This window comes from Tachypleus tridentatus, chromosome 13, assembly GCF_004210375.1.
Source record: "Tachypleus tridentatus isolate NWPU-2018 chromosome 13, ASM421037v1, whole genome shotgun sequence".
NCBI classification, from domain to species: Eukaryota; Metazoa; Arthropoda; class Merostomata; order Xiphosura; family Limulidae; genus Tachypleus; species Tachypleus tridentatus.
The window spans coordinates 113,963,611-113,977,141 of record NC_134837.1 but is presented as its reverse complement, the minus strand read 5'-3'; the positions used below and the strand labels follow the sequence as shown (position 1 = coordinate 113,977,141).

General features: G+C 30.1%; 1 long non-coding RNA gene across 2 annotated transcripts; it reads left to right on the top strand.

The window, feature by feature from the left end:
- Window positions 1-4,065: 4,065 nt before the first annotated feature.
- On the top strand, window positions 4,066-8,245 carry LOC143240535 (uncharacterized). 2 transcript variants are annotated; one of them, XR_013021807.1, is made up of 3 exons: window positions 4,066-4,393; window positions 6,660-6,753; window positions 7,675-8,245. It is a non-coding gene; the product is annotated as an uncharacterized LOC143240535 (long non-coding RNA). The 2 variants fall into 2 exon arrangements; XR_013021808.1 differs by having other exon boundaries at window positions 4,067-4,393; window positions 6,660-6,735.
- Window positions 8,246-13,531: the final 5,286 nt, after the last annotated feature.

Here is a 13,531-nt window from a genome sequence, read left to right as displayed (position 1 = left end):
TTCTGTTTCATTTATTCCATTAGACACAACTTCTAAGTGCACCCACACCCTAAATTGTTTCATTTAAAACCATTTTCATGTGCACATATACACAATAATTTATCTAGGGAGACATTAATTCAGTACAATCAAATACATTATGTAACTGTGCGTTCCAAGAGATGTCATTTATGTATATTTACGTTTTATTTAAGTAGATCAATTTTTAAGTTTTGTTTGTTAAAATTTTTATATTTTAAACTGCCACAATTTCTTCTTTGTTTATATAGTTTTCTAAATTTCTTAAACAAATTTTCGAGCATAAAAAACCTAGAAATGAAATTCAGAAAGATAATATTAAAACTGAGAATATATTTAACAAAATAATTCCAACATTGCAAAGTCGTTGTCATCCTTATGTACATTTATTAAAGCCAGGATTGGTCAGAAATTAGGATATTTCTTCGTTCTGCACTTTATTGGTTGATTTTCTGTTCACCCTTTGATTTAATAAAGCAGTAAGTAAAAACCAGTAGAAAGGTGTTTTCTGCTGTTTGTTGTTCGGTTGCTGTGTGAAGTTCATGTCCCGTGCTTCAAACGTCCACTCTTTTCCTAAGTTAGTTAATATAGTAGTCCTAATATATTCTTAAGTGAGATTTGAAAGTGAAAAAACTCTGCCCCGTAGCAATTTTTATTTCCTTGACGTCATGACAGGTCTGTTAAAGAAAAGTTACCAAAACCTGAAGGTCGTTTTGTCGGTCAGTTCTGTTTGTGTCTCAATAAAACGTACATAACAAATCTTACTCCAGTTTCCTTATTTTTATAAACATCAGTCACTTAAAAACTTCTTAGTGTTAAATAAAAAAATTAGTTACTTACGATGAGGTGGTGACTTCCTCATTTTAAATTAACAATATACAGTCGCCTAAGATGTAATTTTCACCTTCAACTGTTATAACAACAACAAAAAACAAAACATTTACTTATGATTTGATAGTACCTTCCATATGTTAGAATATCAATAGTTAGACGCTTAAGGTGTAGTGTTCACTTCCAACACAACAACAAAACAACATTTACTTATGATTTGATTGTACCTTCCATATGTTAGGATATCAATAGTTAGACACTTAAGGTGTAGTGTTCACTTCCAACCGTTATAACAACAACAACAAAAACAAAACATTTACTTATGATTTGATTGAACCTTCCATATGTTAGAATATCAATAGGTAGTCGCTTAAGGTGTAGTGTTCACTTCTTACCGTTATAACACCAACAACAAAACAACATTTACTTATGATTTGATTGTACCTTCCATATGTTAGAATATCAATAGGCAGTCGCTTAAGGTGTAATATTGACCTTCAGTTGATCGGAGAACAAAACCAGTAATCTGAGAAGTGATATTGGCTATGTGTTGAGATAAAATATTCATTCAGTGTTGTTGAGTTTATCAACAAGTGCGAATAATGAATGACGTGTAGTGATTTGTTTATAAAAAATGCGACGATTTGTCCTGATTTCTTTGAGTATTACAATTTGAACAATTGTTAGTCAAGTCTAGCACTACAACACTTGCAAATGTGTTTACAGTTATGAAACTTGAAATAGTGGTTATAAAATAAATTGAAACACTTAAGGTAAGTACATGTACCTCTTTTACTGTTATGTATGTTTTAGGTTAAGATTAAAACACAGCCGGCTTCATTTCGATACTAAATGTGAATCGTATTTGATTAACAAAGATATATAAAATAAACACGTCTTTCGCTTCATAACAAAACCTGTCACGTCATCTAATACATGGCCTCAAATGAAAATCTGGTGGACAAAAAAGAATGGTGTGTCTTACTGTTAGACATACATTAATACTAAAATGTCGTTCTTCGCCAGCTGATGTAATTAATACCATTTCCTTTAGCATAGTTAGTTTAATGTTTCATATGCGATAAACAACAGAAATAACCGTATTTCTTACTAAATATTATTAAACACAAAGATTAATACATTTGACTTATAACAACAATACAGGAACGAAACGTTTCATATTCCAAGCTGGTAAAAAAACTGTGTCGATAACGATGTGATATTCAGTTTTAAAAATTGATTTGTATTCCAACCATTTGTTTTAAAGGCGGGGTAATCTCACCTGGAAACCAATGCTATAGCTGTTTCTTACAATGGAAAATGTGATATGAAAAACGAGAAAAAAACGTTACAAAAGACACCGAATGTTGTGTTCTCTTTCTTCTCGTTTAAATAAAATTACCCAATTGCTTTTTTATATGGTTTATTCTCGTATTGTAGGTGATGTTCACTATACTATTTTTGCCTGTTTGTTATTATACTTTAAGAGTAAAATATTTCCTCTATTATAAAACACTTACGAAAAAAACACAAACAACTATGAAGGCTGTTGAAATAAATCTGTGCATCTAAAAGCACAGAAACAAAAGTAAGCACCTCCGTATTCACATACCAATTTCCGCATCTGCACGAGAATTTACGAAATAAGCACCTACACGCACGCCTATACTGGTAATGGAATATATAAAATAAGCACCTGTGCCGTCATTTAGAAATTTATGCACTTTCACGTGCGTGTACGAAGGCAAGTTCATGTGCGTTGATCTACCAATTTATCTATCTGTGTGCAAATGTGCTAAAATAAGTATTTCTTTAAACCTGCATGTACCAATTTACACATTACTGTGCCCATTTACGAAAATAAACATCTGCACGCGTGTCTACAAGCTTAGTATTTATCGTGCTCATATACTTTGATAAACTCCTGGACGCATGTCCAAAAATAAGCACCTGCGCGCTCATCTAAGAAGTACAACACCTGCGAGTATGTCTACCAATTTAATAATTTCTGGCAAAATAACAAAATAAGAATCTGTGCGCGCATCTAAGATATTCAATACTTGATATGGCATTTATCAATTAATTAACTTCGCTAACATTTAACAGAACAAGCATCTATGCGAGCTTCCACAGAATTAACACCTGCACGCTCAACTACAAAATTAACACTTGCGCGAGAATGTTGCAATTTACCCACCAGTCCTCGTATATTGGAAAATAAGCACATGCGCGCGCATTTTAATTTCGCACAAAGCTACTCGAGGGCTATTTGTGCTAGCCGTCCCTAATTAAGCAGTGTAAGGCTAGAGGGAAGGCAACTAGTCATTGCTACCCACCGCCAACTCTTGGGCTACTCTTTTACCAACGAATAGTGAGATTGACCGTTACATTATAACGTCCCAAAGACTGGGAGGGCGAGTATGTTTGGTGCGACGGAGATTCGAACCCGAATACCTGATCATGCCGGGCCTTCGTTAGTTTAAACAATATCGAAAATTCATAGAATCTTATTTATTTCCTAAAATAATTTGTCTACAAATTGGAAACACATTATGGCCCATATTATTGATTAGGATTGATAAGAAAAACACTTTAATGTTTTAAATTTTTAAATTTTAAACTTTTCCGAGGCTATAACATCACTTCCGCGGTAGAAGAGTGTTAAATATTAGGATTTGCAAAGCTAAAGTAACGGGTTGGATTTTCCTCAGTGTACATCGCAAATAGCTCATGTGGCTTTGATGTAAGAAAACATACATAAACACAATAGAACACCATCATCGGTTTTCACTATATTTGATACATACTTTGGTTAAAATGGGAAACGTGTCATTTCAACGCAAGAGGTTATATTCTAAACATACATGCATATGTATATACACACACATGTATATAAAATTATTAGTATTCTACAATGAATAAATTAATCTCATTAATATTAACTTAATTATATTTCGAAATTATATTTTCACAAGAAAACTCAGCACTTACAAATTAATCTAAACCTAACAAGATTTAGGCTTTACTTTGGCCAATTAATTTGGCCAATGGTGGTAATAACGAATTTCATCACAATACATGAAAAATTAAATTTTTTCTCACCTAATATAATTGAAATATTATTCAGGTATTTGAAAATATAGTAAGGTTCTAATATGTAAAATATTAAAATGATATTTATCAATATTAATCTCGCAAACTTGTTTTTCACTGTGAATCTCAGTATAAATGAGATGGAGGTTTCACTCGTAACTTAGTTTATTAACGGTTTTCCAGAATTTTTCATATTTTTGAATCAATATTCGTTCACGTGTCTACAACAATTTATCTGTGTGACGTAATCAAAACAGTACAAGAGATCGCAAGACATGTAAAAGTAATGCGAGAAAGGGTTCAAATCTGATAAAACAAATGTCTATAACAAAAAGGATTTTATTATTTCCAACTTTTAGGACATCACAAAGTGTTATCAGGCACTTTAAACTTATATCGCAAAAATGCTTTGATGTTAAAATAATCCAAAAAACCTCGAAGCAGTATGTACGTAAGTAAATTAGCATTTTATATTCTAACCCTAAACGATTCAGGCTAAATCTCTTTTCTCTATAACACGGTTTAATGCAGCATCATTGCTATAGTTATTTTTTGAATTAAGTGTGGACTGTATAAATCGTTTGTAAAATTCTATCTCAATACAGTTGGTATGGGTATTAAAACTATAGAAGTAGAGAACAACGTTGTGACCTTTTTAGGTCATCTTTAGGTTAAAGAGTTTGCAACTATATGAATCATTACAATTATAAAGTACAATGTATCAGTTGAAAGAGTATATCCTTGCTTTTTTGTTTTCAACAAAGACAACTTTGACCTTTGTGTGGAAAACTTGTAATTATAAGAGATTGAAGAAAATTACGTTTTGAACGGATTTAAGAATAATACTTTTATTGTACTTTGTGATGATGTAAGTAGGTTTATGTGTGAAATACAATCAATAAGTTGAGATAAACAAAACATCTGAAATTTAGAATGTGATTTAATACTAATCAGAAAAATGATTGTTCTTTAGCAGAAAAGAATGATCGTGTGAAGTGTTAAAATGTAAACATGTGTTATGCTCATTTTCATGTAAGATTGTTGTTGTTATTCAAGAGAAAAACTTGTAAATATATACAAATTAAACATTAAAAATTTCTTGCTTTCTGTTTATTTCCTGGGAAAAAAGTATGTGCTGCTGGATGTAACAAATTTTGAAATAAACGTAGATTATTATACATTTTCTAACACTGGGATATTTATTTTATGTACATGGTAAACTGTTAAGTGATTTACTAATATATGGGTCACAATCTTTAAATTTGTTATCATTACTCTACCAGCAGTACATATGACTCTGAATAATGGACAGAAAAATATATTTAATAATCTGGTAACTGAATGTATAATATTTTATATGAAAAGATATCCAAGACTGTCAGGCCATTGGTGGGAAAACTGTAACAAAATATAAGTGCTTACCACATGAAGATGGATAAAAATCATGGGTTACTATAATAAAATTTAATTTCTTTCTTACTCTAAAAAAATTAATCAGAAAGAAAATGAAGTGATTGAAAGATGAGTTTTCTTATGACTGTAGAGAAGAAGTTAAGGTTGTTACTGTTTGTTTGTTTTTTAAGACTGTTATGTTATTATCATTTCAATATATTCCTGAAAAAAATGTACATCTTGCTTCTGGATATTATCTTCATTTGAAATGAATTTATCCTATCTTAATAGAGTAAACAGGCTTATCTTTATTTGCTTCTAGAGTTTCTCTTTTTGTAAATTAAATCAAATAATGGGGACTGCAAGGTAGGGGAAAGTATGAAAAACATCCCCAGAGTCCTCCTCAGCTTTCAAACTTAAAACTTTAGAGTTTGACAAGTTGGAAGGAAACCAGCTCTTTCCTCTTTTCCGATAAATGAGGGGGCTTTTGATAAGCATGTAGAGCAACTAAATAGAAAATGGATTGGTGGACAATTTAAATCACATGTTATTGAGAGAGTACCACTCTAGAAGAGCACAGTGGCAAACATCACTGAAACCAGGAAGATTCTCTTGTTTTGATCAAGGAAGTTTTGCAAGGTATTTCAATCAATTAATGAACAGCACAAAAGAAATATCTTGAAAACTAGAATTTTCCAATCAATTCAAGCACTAATAAAACAGTCTATAATACATTACATAAAAACCCGCAATTTGAAGTTGTATAGGCTTCTAATAAGTTTCATGAGTAAACAATATTTTGAAATACAGTTCATTTTCTAAAGTATATTTGAAAAAGTGTGAACATTTATCAGTTTGAAAACAATTATATAAAGTTAATGTGAATTTTAACTTGAAATTTTATTCTAGAAAATAGTAATTAAGGTACTTTGTAAGTTTTCTACATGAGAAACAGTCTTGATGAGGCTATAAAAAAGGTGAATGATAAACATGAGTGTCTGATGAAAAGGTTGAAGAGCATTTGAGAGAAAATTTAAATGTATGTATGTAAAACATTTTTGTAGAATTGAATATTATCTGTGAAACATCTTCTAATTGTATATAATTTTATATGTTAAGAAAGTGTTATTAAGGCATTTAGTATAAACTTATTGAGATTTAATATACCAATTTTGTTAACAATTAAACCCATTCATTGAATAATTGTTTGATAAACATGCCAGTTGCATAATATAAATAAATGAAGGTTATTAAAATGGAAGATTTAATTTGCTAATGTAGTAACTTGTGGTAAAATCATTTTATCTGTATTTGTTTATTACCAGGTTCTAATGTGACATTGTAAGAAAAGCTGGAAAAATTAGTTGGAAAAAGAAAGAGAAAAGATAGTCATCAAAAATGGTAATTAAAGTTGTAAAGGTATTGTTATTTTTAAATTTTCTATAAAACCTCTTGTTCCACAACTTTGTGGTAACTGTGATTTACAATGTGTCTTTTAAAAATAACAACAGTATAAAAAATGTTCTAGTACAATGAAATTATGCAAACTGTAGGGTTAGTCCTTATCCAACCTTTCTACCCTGAGTATATTATCAGCACTAGCTCACAAATAATACAGAATGTATCTATTTATATTGTTGACAGGATATATTTAATGAATGATACACAACAAGTTTTGATTTTCAATATCCAAAATGATTCATGTATCATCTTTTATGCATTGACAGTTCCAGGTCAATCTTGATATTGATAGGATGTGCAACAAATTCTTGTTTTTATAAGTGTTTTTATTTATGTTTTTTGCAACTTTCCAGATGTTACTTCCTATGATTCATGAATTCCTTTAGATATGTCTTTTCATATTTTGGAAAATTATAGCACAGAAAAGGAGTGAAAGAATATACTAAATTTTTTTTTTTTTGAAAATCCAAAGATTGCTGTTTTTTTTTTATCATTTATTGTTGCAACGTTTTTATGTTACCACTAAATTACAGCCTCTGTTAACCACAATATAACCAAAATTATGTTCAAAGTGGCATATAGTGTCAATCAATCAATTAGTGAATCTGTTTTACTCTTTCATAGATGTTTTAAAAATGTGTCTTTATATCTTGCACATTAATATGAAACAAGGGAATGATGTCAGCAAATTTTACTTTTGAAATATCTTGGATGGCTGAATTATTGATAGAGGTTTTATATTGAAAGTTAGATAGACAATAAGGAAAATGGACTTTGGTTATATTTTATGATGTTTGTTATTACATTACATTTCCATTTGCTTTGTCTTTTAGAACATTTATGATGATGCAATCTCACAAAGACATTTGGATTTTGCAGATGAGGAGGTACCCCATCTTCTGGTATTTATACACAGTCTGCAGGAAATTTTAACAAGATATGATGTTGGTGATAACAAAGGTTTTTATGAAAACAAATAACATTTGTGTTGCAATGATGCTATCAACAGTGAGGTATTATGTGTTTGATTTATAACATTCAACCATTTATTCAAAATATTTTCGGATAGTACAACATTGGTTAGTTTTAAATGTGTACACTTAATTAAACAGTTCTAACTTGAAAGAATTTTTGCATATTTTATCAAGATCTAAACACCAAATTACTAATTTAGAGAAGTCTTTTAGTTAGTGTTAATATTTCTACTTGACGCAAGTAAAGTTTCAATTTTGTATAATATACTTTTGTTTATTGTGTAGATTTGTCATCTAAAAACTAATTTTTATATATATATAAAGTTTTAATCAAGTATTTGTGGATGTAATTTTACATGTGCATGAAATTTAAACAAAATTTATTTCTTGGTCTTGTAATAAATCAATATACCTACCAAAATTGTAATCAGCCTACACCTGTGGTGTTAATGTAATAAATATCTTAAACATGTGAATGTGAAAATTATCTGATGCATGATTTTTAATATATTATAAGTTTTAAACTTAAAACACTAACATTGTATTGGAATAACATTAGTGTTTAATGGATATTAACAATAGGGTTTAATATGGTGCAAATAAAGTGTAAATATGTTTTGAAAATGAACACTTGTTTTCATAGGGCAGTTGTGGGAAGGCAGTTACTCTTAATTTTCTTGAATTTGAAATTAAACCACCCAAACATTTCTACATGTTAAAACTCCTAACATCCACCATTACAAAAGTTATGAAATAGAACTAAATGAAACTACAGATCCTATCTCATAAGATCTTTTAACTTTGCTCTCCCTATCAGCTGTAGGGGACTTGTATTGTGATGATCAGTCTCATTATTTGTTGGTAAGAGAGTAACCCAAGACTTGGTGGTGGGTGGTGATGACTAGGTGTCTTTTGTTGTTTAATTAGGGATGACTAGTACATATTTAGCAGGTGACTTTGCAAATAGTTGCACTAGAAAATAATATTGTAACTATATTTTTAGATTATTAAGACTGGTTAAGATGCAAGGGTTTCCCCTGAGTGGTAGAAGTAGGTTTTGTCTGTTATAACAGTTGTTATCAAAGTTTTTACAGCTATGAAACTTGAGACCAGTGGTTCAAACTGGTGTATAAATAAACTGAGACACCCAAAGTAGTTTTACTTTATTCTTTGTTTCATGTGTGGGTTACAATATGGACATTATTAAACCCATTATCAGGCATGAGCCCACTACTGGTAGTAAGAAGTCAGTTTCATTGTTTTGAGGAAATTCATTCCATTATTTGTGTAAATTTATAGTAACAATAAATAAAGTAAAAATAATAATCATTTAACGGACCTAACTAACAACAGTACAAGTTATGTAAATATAATAAATGTTATAAAGAACATGTTTATTTCTGTTTGATGTTTTTCCTACTAATTTCTTCAATACTGAAGTAGAAATGAAAGTATCTTATTGCAGTCTTCATTGGTTGGTTCTTTTGAACAGTAGTAACAGGATAAAATTTGTAATGCATTAGAAGGTGTTTAATGTAAATAAGAAATAAAATGTTCATACATGTATATGCTATCACTTTGGTACCTTGGGTAGAGTAGAAAGTTGCATCTTTGCTAACATCAGTTTTTGTATGTATAAATTTGTTTATAATGTTTATTAATTTCTTTACAGTAAATAGGATAATTGTTTTGCAATTTTTCTGGATTTGTCTCTTACATTTACCTCTATAATTAATTATCTTTAGTTTTAGGCATTTCGTATTCCATTTGATGCTTTTTATCTTGCTCGTGCAATGGTAGATAATCTTTTATGAGTCTGAACTTGGAAACTTTAAACATCAGTAAAATTAAAATTCTCAAATTTAGTAGTTTACAAACTTTCTTTATGTAGCACAAACATTTATGTTTTTATACATTGTATTAGACTACATCATGTTTAACTATACCCAATATCAGCTTGATCATATTATTAAAATAGCATATGTGTGTAAATTACAATTGTTGAAAATGTTTTTTCAATTCACATTAAGAGTATCATTTACTCAGTGATGTCGAGAAACCCACTTGTTGAGAAATTTATATGCAAAAACAGCTCGTTTGGGTTGAGATAATATTTTGCATAGAAAAGCAAACAACCTTTGTGAACCTGACGATGACCGAAGAAGGTCGAAACGTTGTTCGCTCTTCTATGTAAAATATTTTCTCAACCCAAATGAGCAGTTTTTGCATATAAAAGTATCATTTACTTTTTAAGCAAACAAAAGTTAGATGTTTCTTAAATACTAGACTATACATTTTTGTGTACATGTTGGTTATTTTTTAATCTAGTGAAAATCTACTTGAGAACTATTTGGACTAGCCATCCCTTATTTTGAAGTGACAAACTAGAGATAAAATCAGTGTCACTTAGCTCCAACTTTTGACTGTCTCTTACCATTGGAAAGGAGGTGAGTTTAGATGAATAAGTTTACATCACGGATGAATAACAATATCCACAACACCACCTTACCAATAAGATGCATTAAAATCATTGTATGACATGACTCTAATTATAGAGATCATAGGTGTTTTGCAATAGTGCTTTGTATTTAAAGCTCTTCATATTTTATATTTACAATAGAAAGAGAACTGATGCATTCATTATTATGGCTTAGTGCAACTTTCAGTTGATATGCATTACATCTTTTGCAATTGTTATATTTCTTTATATCTGTAGATTTACAGTACAAGAAACCTGATTTCAAAAGGGTGGTGTTAGATGTTTGAATATATTTTATATTTATATTATATAATATATTCAAACATCTAACATTGCCCTGTACATTCAACACTCGGTTACACAACCCCTTTCAAACATGTGGTCAGCTTCGGTCAGTTACCTTCCTTTCTTTGTGAACCTAACGATGACCAAAGAAGGTTGAAATGTTGTTCCCTCCTCTATGTAAAATATTTTCTCAACTCAAACGAGCCATTTTTACATATATTTTTCTCTACAAGTGGGTTTTCTCGACATCACTGAATACTATTTTAGATTTATTATTAACTTTTCATATAGAAATGGTTCAGAGGGTGAAAATTGGGAACACATAGTTACCAGTTATCATTGCTGTATTAGGTTCAGCATTTTACTGAATATGAAAATAAGAAATAATAGTATTTAAGTTAAAATTTCAAAACACATTTTGAACAACAAGAATTATCTGTTCTGAATTGAGCAGCTGAGCAAATGGGGGGGGAATTTATAAACTTTTTTCCGTACGCAAATATATAATTCTTAAAGAAAGAAAAGAGTAACCACAGGTAAAAACACAGGTTGCCTTAGAAAGGATATGAGATAGAATTCAAGAAAAGCATAAGAAATTTAAAGTTGTTAGTAGTGTAGAAAATCAACAAGAAAGTTAGTCAAACAGGAAATAAGGACATCCAAAATATATGTGAAAAAATCAACTGAAAATGAATTATTAATAAGTAATTTAAAAGTACATTAGGAGTAAAACATATTAGGATGGAGATAGGTCTCTTGAGAATGACAAAAGAAGACTTGGATCTGATAATCATGAATTGGCTAGGTTATTATGTTTTTTTGTTGTTTTTTTTTTAGTGTTTCAGAATAAACACTTAATCAGTGTTCTTCATCTGAACAATTGATAGATAAAACTGAAGTTGAAGAAGATAATTGCATAAATTCTGAGCTTGTTAAAATTAAGAAGTTAAGGCTCATGGGCAAGATAATATTTCCCTCAGGGTTTTGAAGAATTGGATGTCTGAGCCATTTGGTACTATTGTTTTGTAAGTTCTTGACTAGTCAACAAGGATTAATGAATTCAATTACCTAATATCATTCATATCTTCAAGGGAAGTGATAGCAGTTATACCAGTATTTATAGGCTTATTAATCTCACTTAAATTGTGGAAAAAGTTTTGAAAGTCTGAAAGAAGATGCTTTCTGAAGTAATTTAACAAAGTTTAAAATTTTATTGAAAAGTCAACTCTAGGGGGAAATATTGCCCTAGGAATCTTTTAACATTCTTTGAAAAGGTCATTGCTTATGTAGATGAGGGTAGAAGTACAGATTTGTTATATCTGGATTCTTGAAAATCATTTGACAAGGTGACACATAAAATGCTGGAAAAAATTCTTTGACTGTGAATAATAAGTTAATTGAGAAGAAAAGAGGTTAGATATTAGAAGTGGAGTATCTCAGGGCTCAGTCTTGGGATCTTTGCTTCTTTTATTTACAACAAGATACAAATGAAGGAACACAATAAATTACTTTTAATATTATAGATATACTAAAATGTATTGCTAACTGTGAAGAGAATGCTACTGCTTTACAAATGGATTTATCATGTAGAGAGTTCTAGAACTAAATGGCAAATTGGCTTAAATTATAACAAATGTAAGATAATGCATATGGTTTACCAGAATTTAATCTATATGTACAAGTTGGATGATAATCACTTTAACAATGTCATAAAAGAAGTGTTCTTAGTGAAATAGTTGATTGGTCCCTAAAACTAAAGCAGTGTGCTGTTGCTAGTGGTATAGAGGAAAGAGATTTTCAGGTTATGTCTTCAGAAATATTGAACACAAGTCTAAAGAAGTTACAATTTCTTTGTATAGGTTATGGTTAGGCTGCATTTGGAATATTTTGTTCAGTCTTGGCCTCATTACTTCAAGAAAGACCTTGAATTGTTGGAAGGGATTCAGAAGAGGGTTATAAGTGTGGTATCTGGGATGGTTGTCTTATAAGAAGGGATAAAAACTATCCTATTGTTTTCACTTGAAAAAAGAGAAACATTTGGATTAAATCTGATGGCAGTGTTCAAGATTGTAATAGGAATTAATAGTTTTGATGCATTTTTTTTCATATTTAACAGTTAAAGTACAAGAACTAGGGGACAAAATTATAAATTTTGGCAGGGTAGGAGTCATCTTCAGTTAAGTCCAATTTTATTTTTCATAGAGGATGGTTGGTCTTGGCTATGGGTTACCTTCTGGTGTTCTGGATACAGTAAATATAAGCCAGTTTAAAAAAAAAAAGCTTTAAGTGTTGTTTTATGTATTTGTTTATTGATAAATAGTTTTAGTTTATTTTAGACAACAGAACTGAGATGTTTTTGTTGTTTTCTAATTTCAAACAAAGCTACACATCTGTGCTAGTTGTTTATAATTTAACAGTATATACTAGATAAAAGGCAGCTAGTTATCACCACACTCCACTAATTCTTGGGCTACTCTTTTATTGATAAATAGTGAGATTTACTGTCACATTATAATGCTCACACATAAAATTGTGCACATATTTCATGTAATGGGATTTGAACCCTCATTCCTTAAATCATGAGTTGAGTGTCAAACCACATGGCCATGTTGGCCCTAAGTGAAGATAAACCAATAGGTTTCATACTGTCTCAAAACATGTTTATTTCTGAGAGTAACAATACAAACTGAAAAATAATATGCCTCTCAATAGATCTGTGTAATATTCTACAGTATAATGTTTGGATGGTTTACGGTTTATTTCTGAGAAAATGATTGAGAAACAATTACAGTTGTGTTAGAAAATATAATGAGATTAGTAATAATATATTATGCAATTATAATGGCTTTCCAGTATATTTTTCTGTACTTCCACTGTGCTGTCTTCCTTTTATTAATGCTTATGAAGTTCTGAAAACAAGTTGAGTTTGTCCTTTAGGTCTAAAACTAGAAACCAACCAGCTACCAATCTTCCAAACAAATGAACAACATTAGTTGAC